Source organism: Durio zibethinus, chromosome 26 (genome assembly GCF_047325235.1).
Source record: "Durio zibethinus cultivar Kanyao isolate XHJ-2024 chromosome 26, ASM4732523v1, whole genome shotgun sequence".
Classification (NCBI taxonomy): Eukaryota; Viridiplantae; Streptophyta; class Magnoliopsida; order Malvales; family Malvaceae; genus Durio; species Durio zibethinus.
The window spans coordinates 13,491,774-13,507,183 of NC_143187.1; the positions used below are offsets into that span (position 1 = coordinate 13,491,774).

General features: G+C 28.6%; 1 long non-coding RNA gene across 2 annotated transcripts; it reads left to right on the forward strand.

The window, feature by feature from the left end:
- Positions 1 to 10,970: 10,970 nt before the first annotated feature.
- LOC149511364 (uncharacterized) lies at positions 10,971 to 12,458 on the forward strand. 2 transcript variants are annotated; one of them, XR_016334225.1, is made up of 2 exons: positions 10,971 to 11,223; positions 11,310 to 12,458. It is a non-coding gene; the product is annotated as an uncharacterized LOC149511364 (long non-coding RNA). The 2 variants fall into 2 exon arrangements; XR_016334226.1 differs by having other exon boundaries at positions 10,971 to 11,182.
- The last annotated feature ends 2,952 nt before the right edge of the window (positions 12,459 to 15,410 follow it).

A 15,410-nucleotide genomic window follows, 5' to 3' on the forward strand; every position in this document is an offset into this window, starting at 1 on the left:
TGATGGAAAAAGATACTTCACAAGAACCTACTGAATTAGTATATCTTTTAGGTTTTGACCCACATTATACTCAAACTGCACCAATCTTTCAACCACAATAAGGAACCATTCCAAATTACAACTACCCAAGAATGACATCCGATCATGAAAACATCTAAAGTTATAATAATCCTATTTTCATCAAAAGGATAGTTGAGCCCATTTAAATCCCTACTCTAGATGAGACAAAAAAGAAAGAAAAGCTACAAATAACTGTACCCTCAGAAGACTCTAAGACCCACTAAACTATAAGCATGATTAAAGAAGGATTACGGGCTGTAGAAGGCATTATTTTTATGGATCCATAGATGCAGCCAACCTTTGTTTGGTTTCAGATGTTGTGATTCTTTCAAAATTTAAGATACCAAAATTTGAGAAGAATGACAGTACCAAAGGCCCTATTACACATATCACAATGTACTGTCATAAGGTGGCAGCTCACACCAACAATGAAAAACTACTAATGCATACATTTCAAGATAGCTTGCTCGAGTCCACTGTAAGATGGTATGTCCAGTTGGATAGGACTAGCATTAAATCGTGGAAGGATCTAACTTAGTCCTTCATTAACCAATATCTTCATATCATAGATATAGCTCATGATCATCTTTCATTATAAGGGATGGAGAAGAAAGCATCCGAATATTTCAAGAAGTATGCCCAAAGGTAATGAAATGTCGTTGTTCAGGTACAACCCTCTTTAATAGAGAAAGAAATGATAATGCTACTTGTAAACACTTTCAAGTAGCCATATTATGAGAAAATAGTAAGGAATATGACTAAAAATTTTATCGACATAATGATTTCAGGAGAGATCATTGAAAATACAATCAAGAGCGATAAATTAGAAAAAAAAAAAACAGTCATCTACTATTAAAAAGATGTCTAAGAAAAAAGAAAGTGAGACTAAAGTAGTGAGTTTCGATAGGTAGTAATCCAGAAACTATCTTCAGCCAATTTATCCTATTTATCATTATTTCACAAGTCATGTTTCTACTATGGTGTACCAATCCACTCAATGCTTTCTTATCCATCTACACCTAGGCCTTCTATTCATCTAATTATCCCAACAAGTGGTGCGCGAGAACCATGAAATCAAGAAAAGTTTACATTTGACCCTATCCCTATGAGTTACATAGATTTGTACTAAAAACTTTACAAGATTCATTTGATTGCTCCCATTCCTACAAAGTAACTTGAACTTTCTTATCTCAAATGGTATAACTCCATTGCCCACTGTGACTACCATTTTGGGGTGATAGGCCATTTCACTGAAAATTATATTCCTCTAAAATATATGGTACAAAGCCTGATAAAAAAAAGGTTGATAAATTTTGGTACTAGTGGAAACACTGCATCCAATGTCAGTAATGACCCATCACCCAATCATCCAGATGCATAAATTTTAGGGAGGTTGATCGAAACTACTTATCATCTTGGATTTCTTAAGAATATGAATCTTTTTATGTACTTAGACTTCATCTTATTTTTATTATTTTAATAAAGTGACATGTTTGATGTATTTTTATGATATTTTTCTTTTGCGTGAATACCCATTATTTATTTTTACCTTCTTATACTTTTTCTTATATCCATTTCTTTGATTTTGAATAATGAAGGTTCAAAAAATCAGAATGATAATTCAGGATTTGATACCATTCATAATGGTTTGATTGATAAATTTGAGATTGTCGGTTCATTAGGATTACTAAAAAAGAGATAACTCTGGTAAAAGTTTGGCTTATTGAAAGGTGAAAGTGATATGACACATGATCTTTATGATTGTTCACTCACAAGCTTGCTCCCAATCAATGAATGTTCTTTATTAAGAGTATTCATGTTCGAAATGAGAAATGATCATCTTTCTTCTATCCTTCAAAAAATAAAATTATCCTTTACTATCCCATTTAAGCCTGTTGAAATTTTTTTTTGAGAAACCCTAACCAAAGATCACCCCCATATTGAGGGATAAAGTTTGAGAGATTTGTTCATTCTTAAGGGTAAAGCCTTTTTGTGCTCAAGTTTTTTTGACAAATGAAAAATAAAAAAAAATAAAGGAGAAATTAATGGGAGCAAAATGCCAACATCCACCAAAAAAAAGGAAAGAAAAAGAAAAAGAAAAATTTTGATGGGACAAAATGCCAAAGTGCTCCACTAAAAAAAAAAAAAAAAGAGAAAAAATTGATAGGGTAAAATGTCAAAGTGCTCCATATAAATAAATGATCATTGATTTGATTACCCTTCAAATACAATTTGAGCCTATTTTATCCATTTCTTTGGTATCATTTACCCTAGCCTACATTACGTCCCTTAAAAGTTTATTTTGATCAAATGTGAATACTTGATTTAGAGAATCATGAATTGAATTAGGGCAAATTTGACATTAGATTGTATGAAGCTTTGATCAAAGTATCATTGATGAATAAAAGAGAAAAGAGAAATGAGAAAAAGATGTGTAAAAAAAAGAGGAAAAGCAAAAAAGCAAAAACAAAAAAATAAGAAAATAAAAAAAAAGGAAGACTTAAACTGAAAGCCCGAAAGGGCAGTTTAAGTAAAGTTGAAAACTAAAAAAAAACAATTTCATGTAAAGATCCCAATAATGGATATAATGATTAGTTCAAAGATTGAAGGTATTAATGGAATGTGTTTTTGAATGATGATCTTGAGTTTAAGTTCAAAATTATCTGAGCAATCATTACTTTGGATGTTAATATTCTATTTGAATAAATCATGACATTTTACCTTTATTCACCTTTGAGTTGTTAATGACTCTTCACTAAATGAACATTCCTTGAATGAACCAAGAAAATTTATCATATCTGTCACTGATTTAAATGATGGCAAATAGATGAATGGCATTTTTCATGAAAAAGTTTTCTATTTTTTTAAAAGAAACCTAAGATGAGATAAATGAAAAAAGCATGAGAAAATGATTTACAATAAGGCAAATAAGATAACCCAGTGATGAATTTAGTGATAGATCAATTGACATGACTTATGGGTTATAACCAAATAAGAAAAAAGACATGGATTAGTTGACAGAACTTGTCTTAAGATTATTGAGAAGTTAAGAAAGATTGGTGGAGTCTTGAGAACTTTGTCACCACAATTGAAATTTCATGACATCAGTATTACATACATTGTGTTTACCTTTAAATCTTAGATAGGACATGCATTTGCATCGTCATATTACCATATATAACCTATTCGATCTTGGCTCAATCCAGATTATTTTTTATGAATCGTGGTTTTCTCTTGATCATTTATTTTCGACCTCGACTCGATCTTGCTCACTTTATTTTTGACTCATAGTTTCACCTCAGTCACCTGATCTTAGCTCATTCCAAATCATTTCTTATGACTTATGCTTTCATCATAGTTATTTATTTTCGACTTCGATTCTGTCTTGGCTGCTTAATTTTTGACTCAATCCAAATCATTTTTTATGACTTATAGTTTCATCTCGATCATTTATTTTTTACCTTGACTCGGTCCTAGTCACTTTATTTTTTACTCATGATTTCGTCCCAATCACCCGATCTTGGCTCAATCTAGATGATTTCTTATAGCTCATGATTTCATCCCGATCATTTATTTTAAACCTCGACTCTGTCCTAGTTGCTTCATTTTTTACTTGTGATTTTGCCTCGGTCACCCAATCTTAGTTCAGTCTAGATCATTTCTTATGACTTGTGATTTCATCCCGATCATTTATTTTTTACCTTGATCGATCCTGATTGTTTCATTTTTGACTTGTGATTTTGCCCTAATCACCCAATCTTGACTTAGTCCAGATCATTTCTTATGATTCGTGGTTTCATCTCGGTTATTTATTTTTGACATCGACTCGATCCTAGTCGCTTCATTTTTGACTCATAGTTCCTGGTCACCCGATCTTTGCTTAATCCAGATCATTTCTTATGACTCATGATTCATCTTGGTCATTTATTTTTGACCTTGACTCGATCTTAGTCACTTCATTTTTGACTCATAGTTTTACTCCGGTCACCTGATCTTGGCTCAGTCAAAATCATTTCTTATGACTTATGGTTTTATCTCGATCATTTATTTTTGACTTTGACTTGATCTTAGTTGCTTCATCTCCAAACTCATGGTTCAGTCCCGATCAGTTTTACTCACTAATTGACTCTTGAGAATAAAATGGGTGTCTAGGTCTTTATACCATCCATGTCTGACAGGAATGTGTAAAGAGGGGCAGTTATAGATATCCATTTATGTTCGGGGTCAATTGGACCGTATCTGAGGTCAATTAAACCATGTTATAGTATTATTATTATTATTATTATTATTATTATTATTATTATTATTATTATTATTATTATTATTATTACTATTATTATTATTATGATCATCATCATTATTATTATTATTTCTATTATTATTATTATATCATTATTATTATCAATTTTTCTTCCTTTTTTTCTTTATCGATTTTTGGAGAGAATTTTAAAAATGACAACTGAATAAACCAGATCAAAATCTCATAATCAAATGTTTTTAATGATAATCAAGCCTAAATAACTGACCAGATTCAATTGGGACCTATTCAAAATCTTGAACTAAGGCTCGGGCAAAATCAAATTCCAAGATTTAAGCCTGAATTGATTATGTATGTTTCTTAAATTTGTTATAAGGCTGCTTATAAATTGCACTAACATCACAGAAAACACACACAAATAAATTTTGAAAAAAATTTGGTTGTTGTACTCTGAGGATAGATTTCTGGGCAGTAAGGTTCTATATTTTGATCTAAAAGTTTTTTAGGAATATTGAAGATTTTGGATTTAGGTTTGGGTTTTGGGGTTTAGTTTTAGGTTTTTGGAGAATTATGGGAGTAATCTGAGAAAATTTAGGAAAAATCTAAAAATTTTGGGATTTTTTGAAAAAATCTGGGTTTTTGGAAAGAACACAAAATTTTTTATGAGTTTTCAAGTGACTGATTGAATTTCTCTATCAAATTCTAGCCAATTTTTTAGAAACCAGTGGGTTCTCTAGTTTTTGATTGAATTTTTCAACGACTTCCCCAGAAACTGATGGGTTTTCTAATTTTTGATTGAAGTTTTCGAGAGGTTCTTAGGAAATTTTAGAAAGAAGTCAGAGCTTATCAGTTTAGAGAGACAGAGAGTAAAAAGGATTCTAAGGAAAAACATTGGGACTTGGCCTATATACTGTCCCAGAACGACACTGTGTTGGACAACCCAAGATTTACGCTTTGACCCGATAACCCGCGCATCAACCCGCGTTCCGACCCGACTCGACCTGATTGCAAGGTTTTTTTTTTATTATTATTTTTTGATTTTATTTTTTTAGCTCATTTTTTTTAGTTTTTTTATTATGGTTTTATTTTTGAGAAATTTTGTAAAAATTATTTCTGTTATTTTATTTTTGAAAATAAATAGGTTTAAAAAAAATTATAAAAAAAACAAAAAAATCTTTTCAAATAAGTTTTCAAAATAATAAAACAAAAAAAATCTTTTTAAGTTTTCAAAAAATATTTATAAAAACAAAAAAAAAACCATTTCAATAAATAACAAAAAATCTTTTTCAAATAAAAATCCTAGATAAATAAATTCATGAAATTTACCAAACTATTGAAAAATTTTCATAGATTTAATTTTTTAAAATGGAATCCACCAAACTATTTGAAAATTTCATAAAATTTTTTTCAAAAAAATAACAATATAAAAAGTGTAAAATAAATGAATTTTTATCCTTTAAACTATTTGAGGATTTATTCAAATTAAGTCATACCAAACTATTGGGAGACTTAATTCTCAAATTTGTATAAAATCTCACTAAACTATTGAAAGATCTACTTCAAAGTAAGTCTTATCAAACTATTAGGAGACTTACTATTTTTTTCAGAATAAAATAATTTAATAAATTGGATAACGAAGTCTCTTTAGACTAAGACATTAATCTCCATGAATACTCCTAAGGTGAGAGAATTATTTTAAAGTTGCTACCAAACTATTGGAATGATTTTAAGACTAATTTTTAATATTAAACAATTTGATAAATTATAAATATGATTAAGGCTTGGATAATCTGAAATCAAACTAGTATCATCTTTTGGATAGGTGCTATAATCTTTTCCATGCGTAACAGTACTCCCGTACCTAAATTTTGGTTTTATGGATTAGAATCTGCTTTAAATGGCCAATCATACTTAAAACAAAAAAGATTGGTAACGACTCCCTTTCATCCATGTCTAGCGGTAGGTTTACGGATCTATACGTTATGACAAGAATATCAGCCTTTGATATTATAACATTATCAACTGAAAATAGGATTCATAAATTCAAATTCAAGGCTTTTGAAGGGTCATAGCTGATAAATGAAATTAACTGAATGATTTAAAAAATGGGTTTAGATATTTAAGTAATTCCTAATAATGATTACCAACTCTCCCGAAACTCAAAACTTTCATTTTTTTTATTCTTTTTTTTTATTCTTTTCTCTTTTTCTATTTCTCTTTTTTCTTTAAGGCATTTTTTTTCTATAGCCTTAGTACTTAACTACATGGGGCTTTTATTCAAATCTAACATTTTTCCCCTTTTATTATTTTTTAAAGAAAACATACAAGTCTAAAACTCAAAAGAAATAAAAAAAATCTTAAATGACAATATAAATATATGAGACACTATGATGCATAATGTTCTTGTATGATGGTAAGGTGTCCATTGGGAACAATATGGTAACCATTGGGAATAGTCATACACCAAACCTTTTTGTATCATGATAAGGTTTCTCTCATTTTGCCCTTCAACAATTATCTCTTGAGTATTTTCGTCGAAAACATTCATCTGTCTTTCATTAGGAATTTCCATATTGGCATTTATAATTCTTCCCTTTTTTATCCCATCTTCAATTCTACTCATAGTAAATAGAAAATTGATAAATTCTAAGGATGTGTTACCAATCAACTTATCATAATAAAGAGAATAAAAGGTATCCAAAAATAGAAAATTCAACTCCTTATTAGTTAAAGGTAGTCGAACTTGCAATACAATCTCTTTCCATCTAGTAGCATATTTTTTATAACTCTTATTGGGACTATTTCTCATGTTTTGAAAGATTGATCGATCTGGAGCCATATCTAACATATGCTAGTATTGCTTTAAAAGTACTCAAGATAAATCTCTCTAAGTACAAATTTGGTTGCTTTCTAAACTATAATACCAATTGGCTACTACCCCGACTAAACTTTCATGAAATGCATGAATAAGCAACTTTTCGTCACCGACATACCCAACCATTTTGTGACAATATTGAGCCAAATGTGTCTTAAGACATCCAATTCTATGGGTGAGCAAAAGTCTATTTGAACCGACTAGATCGATCGAAATAGAGTGAATTCGGTTGAATCGGTTTAATTTATTTGATTTTAGTTATAATCGATTTTTTAAATCAGTTAAATTGGTTAATTCGGTCAGTTTTCAATTTTTAAAATTGATAACTGCACTAACCGAATTAACTAACTTTCTAATAATTAAAAATAACAAAAATTGAGATAAATATTTTTATTTTTTATTTTTGTAAAATATTGTTGAAATTATTAAATTCTTTAGTAATTTAGTTTGAATGATACTAGAGTTTGAAATTTTATTGAATTGAATTTGTGGTTAAATAATTATTAATAATAGGAAGAAAAATGATAAAAAAATTGATTATTTAACCGAACCGACCGAATCAAACCGATTTTGATCAGTTCGATTATGGTCGATTATTTAATAATATTCGATCGATTCGATTATTTGTTAAATGAAAGTCGGTTAAGTCGGTTATTAATTTTTTTAAATCGAACCGACCAAACCGACCATTTACTCACCCCTATCCAGTTTCATTATACTTCACAAATGTCAAAAATTTAAACTTTGGCAAAATAACCACACCCAAAACTAGCTGGGATTCTTTTGTATCATAAGATTTGTCCTTTCTTTCAACTACTTGAATCTTTTCTTCTAAGAGACTATACATTTTCTATTCATCTAAAATCCATAACTCCTCTCTTATAGGTCCTAAGCTAGGTCCTTCAGGTTGGTCATTTTATTAAGCAAAAAATCCTTCGATAATCTCCTTCATCTCTCCTTTTTGAATCAATATTCTCTTGATCCTTAAAAAAAATCGTAGGAATTATTTTCAAAAAAAATCTTTTTTTTTAGAACACACATGAATTGCACTCTATTGCGTACATACATAAATGAATGAATGCATGAATAACAAAACTCTTCAGTGAAAAGTGTAGAAATTGGAAAAAGGCCAAAATTAAAGTCAAATCATAATTCACATATTCAAGTTCAAAAAGACATCTTATTAACATAAAAAGAAACATTTTTCAAACAAAAAAAAATCACAAAGCATTTTATTTTCTCAACAACCTATCACTTGAATACCCTCTTTAATAAAAAATCTCATCCATCTTTATCATCATGCCATTTTCTTCTCATTGTTTTCAAATCTTTTATTCCCTATTATAGTTGGATTGAACCATTTTACATTTATGAGTGATTGCATCTTACATTTAAAGCCCTCATAATTCTCAATGAAGTGCTCCATATTCCCACCATGGTATTTGCATTTTGCATTAGGGTTGAAATATTTTGGGTACGAAGATTTTAAAGGCTCTAAAGGCATAAAGACAACAATGTGTCTCTCAAACAGATAGAGAAAGAGTTTTTCATATGAAAAAGGGATAGGATCTAACTATTTTTTTTTCTTAAGTAATTTTTTTGGCAACAAATTGACTAAAACTCCCCAAAATTGGTGGTGGTGCAAAAGTGTGGAGTTGAGAAATTGGCTAAACAAGTGGTTAGGGAATGGTAGGCTAAAATTTTTAGTTCAAATATAAACTTCTAGGAGATTGCATTAAAGTTTTGGGTCCTAATCTTATATACTTGAAAAAGAGATCAAAGACATATATAAAAATGATTTAAATGCAAGTTCAAGTTCAAAACAATTTGTGAAGGTTGTATGAAACTTGGTAAGTCCATGTTAGAAATTGAATTCTGGAGCTCGGACACTTGTATGGTCAGATCACTCATCCCTTTTATGATTTTGTCTAAACCTTTATTATTACTTAAACTACCGAATGCTTCAACATGCTCAAAAAATGTATTAGGCCCAGCCAGATTCAATTGATCACTACTCCATGAATTCATATGACTTATTTAGGCTGAAATTGGTAAAGATGCTTGAAAAGGCACCAAAATAAATTCTTTGAGCTTATCAACTGTTTTCATCAACTCAGCAAGCTATTTTATCATCTCTGAATATCATGACCAAACTCCTTTTAATTATGTTCTAACGCACTAGTTCAGACCTCCAATTAATCCTTCATATAATCAATTTCTTGTATCCACAAAAACAAATGTTTTATTTCATGAGTTTAAACCAAAATGCCTATGCTATTGTTCTTACTGAATGAATGAGTCAATTCTTAATTTACATGTTACATAAAATATATCTATGAATGCTTGAATATGATAATGATAAAAAGATATATACAAATCACCTTAACGATAAATGTTAAATGCACTAATTGAATTTCAAAAAGAAGTCAAACTTTTTACCTATCCTAAATCTTTTTTTTTCTTTTTTGTTTGTTTATTTGGACTCTTTTTTATCATATATTTATTTACACTATTACCTTAAATACAAATTGTATCAAAATGTCCCACATATCCTACTTTTGGGTAATTTTTATGAAAGAGATTAGCTTGGCTTTTAACATTTAAATAATTTTTGTAAGAAGTTGACACTACTGATAGTTTCATGAAAACTTCTTTGTTGATGATTGGCCCAAAACAAATACCCTCTCTAAAAATATAATGCCTATATGATGCATGCAGCAAAATTAAAAAAAATATAATTAAAATGAATTAATAATTCAAAAAAATAAATAATATAAACAATATAGCAATCATATAATACAACAAAATAACAAAATATATATTATATCCCAACTTTTGGTGATTGTCATAACATCTAGGTCTGTGAACCTATAGCTAGATATTGACTTAAAAAGTCACCAACAATCTTTTTTGTTAAAATACAATTGGCCACCTAACTGAATCTATCCCATTTTAAAGAGAATTTCTAAGTTTGACTCAGGTACCTTTAAAAGGTAGATTCAATGTCTATGAAACTAGAACTAGGTCTAAAAGTATAGTTACGTGTGAGGAACATTATAGCACCCTATAATGCCCATCAAAGGATGGTATCAGCTTGATTTCGTGTTCTCTATTAAGCCTTAAAAATCTTACCAGACAATTAATTATTGAAAATTATTTTTAATTGACTCTAATACTTTTGACAGAAAATTAAGAAAACTCTCTCACCTCAAGAGTATACAAGAAAACTATTATTTCTCTTGCAAAGACTCTGTCATCGAATTATTTAACATTTAAAAAAATTTCCAATGAAGAATTAATACTTCAATTTTTCTAAGCTTATTTTATTAAAAAAAATAATGCCTTTATTTAAGGAAAATTGATACTTTCAACTTTTTTCTTAAATACATTTTTGAGATTGGGAAGATTTTTATTTAAGGAATTTATTAAGAAAAATTAATGCTTTCAACTTTTCCTTAAAATGTTTCTTTTGAAATTATTTTTTGAAAAAAAAATTTCTAAGGAAAATTGATACTTTTAACTTTTTCTTAAAAATATTTCTTTTGAAATATATTTTTTGAGATAAAATTTTATTTTTTAAAAAAAATTGATACTTTTAATTTTTCCTTAAAAACATTTCTTTTGAAATATATTTTTGAAAAATTTTATTTTCTAAGAAAAATTGATACTTTCATTTTTCCTTAAAATATTTTTTTGAAATATGTTTTTATTTTAAGAAAATTAATATTACAATATTTTCATCATTCTTAGAAATATATTTATTTATTATTTTTTTAAAATTCACTTTAAAAAATAAGCAAAATAACAAAAAAAAAAGAAAGAAAGAAGAAAAAATGCAAAACAATCACGACTCGACTAAGCCCTAACTGCGACTCAGCTCTCCTCTAAGAAATGAAGAATGGCTCACAACTGACTGTTAGAAAGCATGTCAAAAAACAGGTTGCGATTGGGTCGGATTACCGGTGGAGCAGCACGTGGGTTATTAGAAGGTTCATTCTAAAAACAACACCATTTTAGATCATTATAAAAGGTTAAAATCATATTATTCTCTCATTTTTCTCCCTTACTTTCTCTCTCTAATGTGAAATTTGCTCTATCCTTTCTCTTAAACAACAGCCAAAAGCTTAAGTATCTTTTTTAGACTTTGGCACAATCTGACTGCCATCTGCTGCTAACCTTCATCGGCGGTCGTTCACTGGCCATTGTTCGATCATCGATTTACTCTGAAACTTGTCACGAGACTCTTCTCAATCTCATTGTCCTGGATTTAGGTAAGAATTCTTCAAAAACTTGCTTGCTTCGCATGAATCTGCCATGGAAGGTAGTGGATCTAAACTCAGGAATCTCCTTCCTTGTTGCACTGGTCACCATTGCCTTAAGGTATATTCTTTCCCTTGTTTTTGGCTCTTTTCTTACCCAATTTAGAGACCAAAACCTTTTGTATAAAAACCCAAATGAAACCTAAAAAAATTTGCTTCTTTGTTTCTGACTTTACTTTATTATTTTTTTACTTTTTTGGAGTTCCTTACTAGCGGTGAGCGACCTTTTGGTAGGAGGTAGGTGATGAAGCTAGGTTCTTTTTGGGTTTCTGGGTGGTGGTCAGAGTTACAATCACTTCTAGTTTGCATGGCTATTACTATTGGGCTTGTGAATTTCCTAATTGTTGGTTGGAATTGAATTTGGGACGTTGTTGGGTGTGCCGTGCACTGCCTTAGTTCTACTATGGTGGATTTGCAAGTGGTGGGGTGATTTTGCTCAGTTTTTTATTTTTTGTTCCCTTGGGTTTACTGTGTAATTACCGTGTGTTCTGATGGATTATTGGTTCTAGTGGAGCCTAGCTGAATTGGTGGTGGGGCGGATTGATCGACGGCAATAGTGTAATGTGAAGGGTGGTTTTCAATTTGGCAATGGTGTTTGTAGTTTCACACGGGGTTATGGCTGGTGATGGCAATGTAGTTTAGTAATAGAGCTATGGGGTGATGGCAATGGCAAAGAAGGCAAAGATGGCGATGTTGGGCTAAGCTGCTATTGAAGTGGAGAAAATGGGTAAGGATCGTGGTCTTTCTATGATCCATTCTCTGATATTTTGTGTAATCTATTTTGCTCCGCTGTTTCCCCTTTTTGTTGGTCTGCACAACAGTTTAAATAAGGATGATGAAGATAGGATTTTAATTCAAAATTTGAGCATCCTGTCCTTTTCAATCTGAATTTTAATTTCAAGCAGTAATTGAATTTCAAAAATTTAATCCACCAAATCTTATCACTTGTTTTATCTTTTTTTTATCTTTTTTACTTATTTTCAAAATAATGATAAAAGTAAAAATAAATAAGTAAATAAACAAATGGGCTTGCATTGAGTCTAAAATATAATATAAGCCTAATACTCAAATGACAAAACAAATCCAAATAGGTTAAGTCTAAAGCCCAATTAAAACTAATTTGAGATTCGAGGATAACTCGAGATGAAATAGAGTGTCTACAGTGATTTTCTAAAATGGCGATATGGCTCTACCCTAGGCAAGCTTCTCATAGCTTGCAATATGTTAGGTCGAGATTTATTCATCTAAAGGTTTCTAAATCAAATCTTATATCATTGTCCATTATAGATTAATAAGGCACACAAATCTTCACTCATTACAAACTATAAACGAAAAGAGTTTGATTTGACTGAAAATGTTTTACTAGTAAATACGAAGGTTATCATTTTTCAAAAGCGTAGTTACTTCACTTCCTCCTAATAAGGACAAAGCTTGAGTTTAAAACTTATGCATATAAATGAATGTGCAAAAATATGCAAAGCAATATATCAATCTAAACAACATAAATGAATCACAAATAACAAAATCAAAACAAGATGATAATTAACATGCAATTTATTTATTTTTATTTTTTTGAAAAAAATTAAAATGAAGAAAATTAAATTAAATATCAACTAAAATCAATTAATTTCAAAACTTCCAATAGTGCATAATTAAAATTTTTGGCTTGACTCTTAAAATGTCCTTAGTGGAGTTGCCTGGCTATCATAATGTATCAATATGGAGGCTCGATCATTTGATGTAAAAATTTAAAATCATGAAAACATAATGAGTCATCACCAATCTTTTTAGGGTGTGATTGACCACCCAAAAATTTTATCCTTTAATAAAATAATAAAACAAGTTTACAATTTATTAAAAAGATAATTTTGATCTATGAAAACAAAAGTAGATTTGGGAGTCAATTACACATGGAGAAATATTAACACCCTATAGCACCCATAAAATTGGTATCAATTAATAATGCACTATCATTGGGTTTAGATAAAAAAAAAAAAAAAGGTTCATTTTAAGATTTAATAATAATTCCCTTTTTTTTTAAGAAATAAAATCAATTAAAAATCTTTGTTTAGAAATTTTGTGAAAATCTATATATTAAATAAATACCTTAAAATTTTCTTACATAAAGGTAAAATTTGAAGATACTCCTTCCCACTTAAGATTTATCACAACATTTTCTTAAAAATAAAAATAATATTCTTTAAAAATAATAATAATTAGTGACTCTCTAATAACTAGGTAAAATACCAAAAATTATTTTTTCTGAAATATTGTTTTAAATTTATTTTATTTATTTATTTTTTAAATGAATTTTTTGAAGAACTTTTTATGTAGTAAAAACAAAGAATGATATAACTAATATTAAACATCAATAAATAAAATAAACATATATATGCATAATGAGTGTAAACATTAATATAAAAACGAGATATATGCAAATGATGATAAAATGTAAATTTAAGAATCGAATTTTTAAATATAAAAAGACTATTTGGACTCTTCAAACATTTAAGTAGAGTTTAGGTACGACTATTTATATTTAAAATATTATTTTATTATTTTTATTATTTATTTAATTTTATTATTTTAAGTTACAAAAATATATGAAAATTATAATGAAATAAAATTTCTTAAATACCTCATTATATAGGCAGCATTCGATAATCAATTTTTTACAAAAGGTTTTCACATAAATCCTTGAATTTTGGAATGGTCTCAGGGTTTTGAGTGAATTAAGGTTTTAAACTTCATTTAGGGTTTTAGGTTTTACCTAAGGTTTAGGGTTTTATTTAGGGTTTTATTTGGGGTTTTGGGTTTCACTTAAGGTTTAAGTTTCATTTAAGGTTTCATTTTTAGGTTTCAATTTAGGGTTTCATTTAGGGTCTCACTTTAGGTTTTGGGTTAGGGTTTCAGTTAGGATCTTAAGTTTCATTTTAGGTTTTATTTTTTACTTAAAATTTACGATTTTAAGAATTTACGAACCTTTCTAAAAAAAATCTCCAACATCTAGGTAGATTTTAGAAATAAGCTAGTTTTTATAATTTCTTTAAGAAATTGAATTTTTGCATTTTTTACTTATTTTATTTTTCCTTAAAAATTTTATTATTGCGATTTATTAATCTTTTATTATTTTATTTTTATTATTTAATAATTTCCCTTACATTTAGGTGGAACTATTATTTTTTTTAAAACACGTTTTTTAACTCCCTCTAGCATCTAGGCAGTAATTTTAAGATTTTTATTATTTTTGTAAAAGTTATTATTATTATTATTATTATTATTATTAAAAACAAACTTATTATTATCATTATCTATTTATTTTCTTTTAAAGTTTAAAGTATGTGAAAATGAATTACATTAAAAATAAATTGTGAAAAAAAATTGAATCACATAAAAATTAAAACAAGCATAAAAATTTAAACCACCAAGAAATTAAAATACCCAAAATTTAAACTATAATTAATTTTACAAAAAAAATATGCATGCACATAAAAAAAAATTGGTGAAGTATCCATAAGTCATGTTTATCAACCCATAAGATAAAATAAGAGGGAAAAGCTTTGAACTTATTTTCCATATTTGGCCAACATCTAAGAAAAACCATGCATAGCTTTCCCAACCTCACATACAAACATCATGCCAAGGAAAAGTCATCTGTGTGTCTTTATACAAAGATTCAAAAATCTCAAAATGATAGAGCTTTTGGCTATTGTAAATAAACCATGTGCATGAACGACAAATAGATATAGAACTTTAGGCTTTTGTTTCCCTTTACTTAATCTTAGCAAAGCTATCTACTTTCCTATGAAAAAAAAAAAAGTTCCTCTCTTCTTATGCCAATCTACAAATATGAAAAGAATGAAGAACTACAATGAAATAAAATAAAAAAAAAAAAACA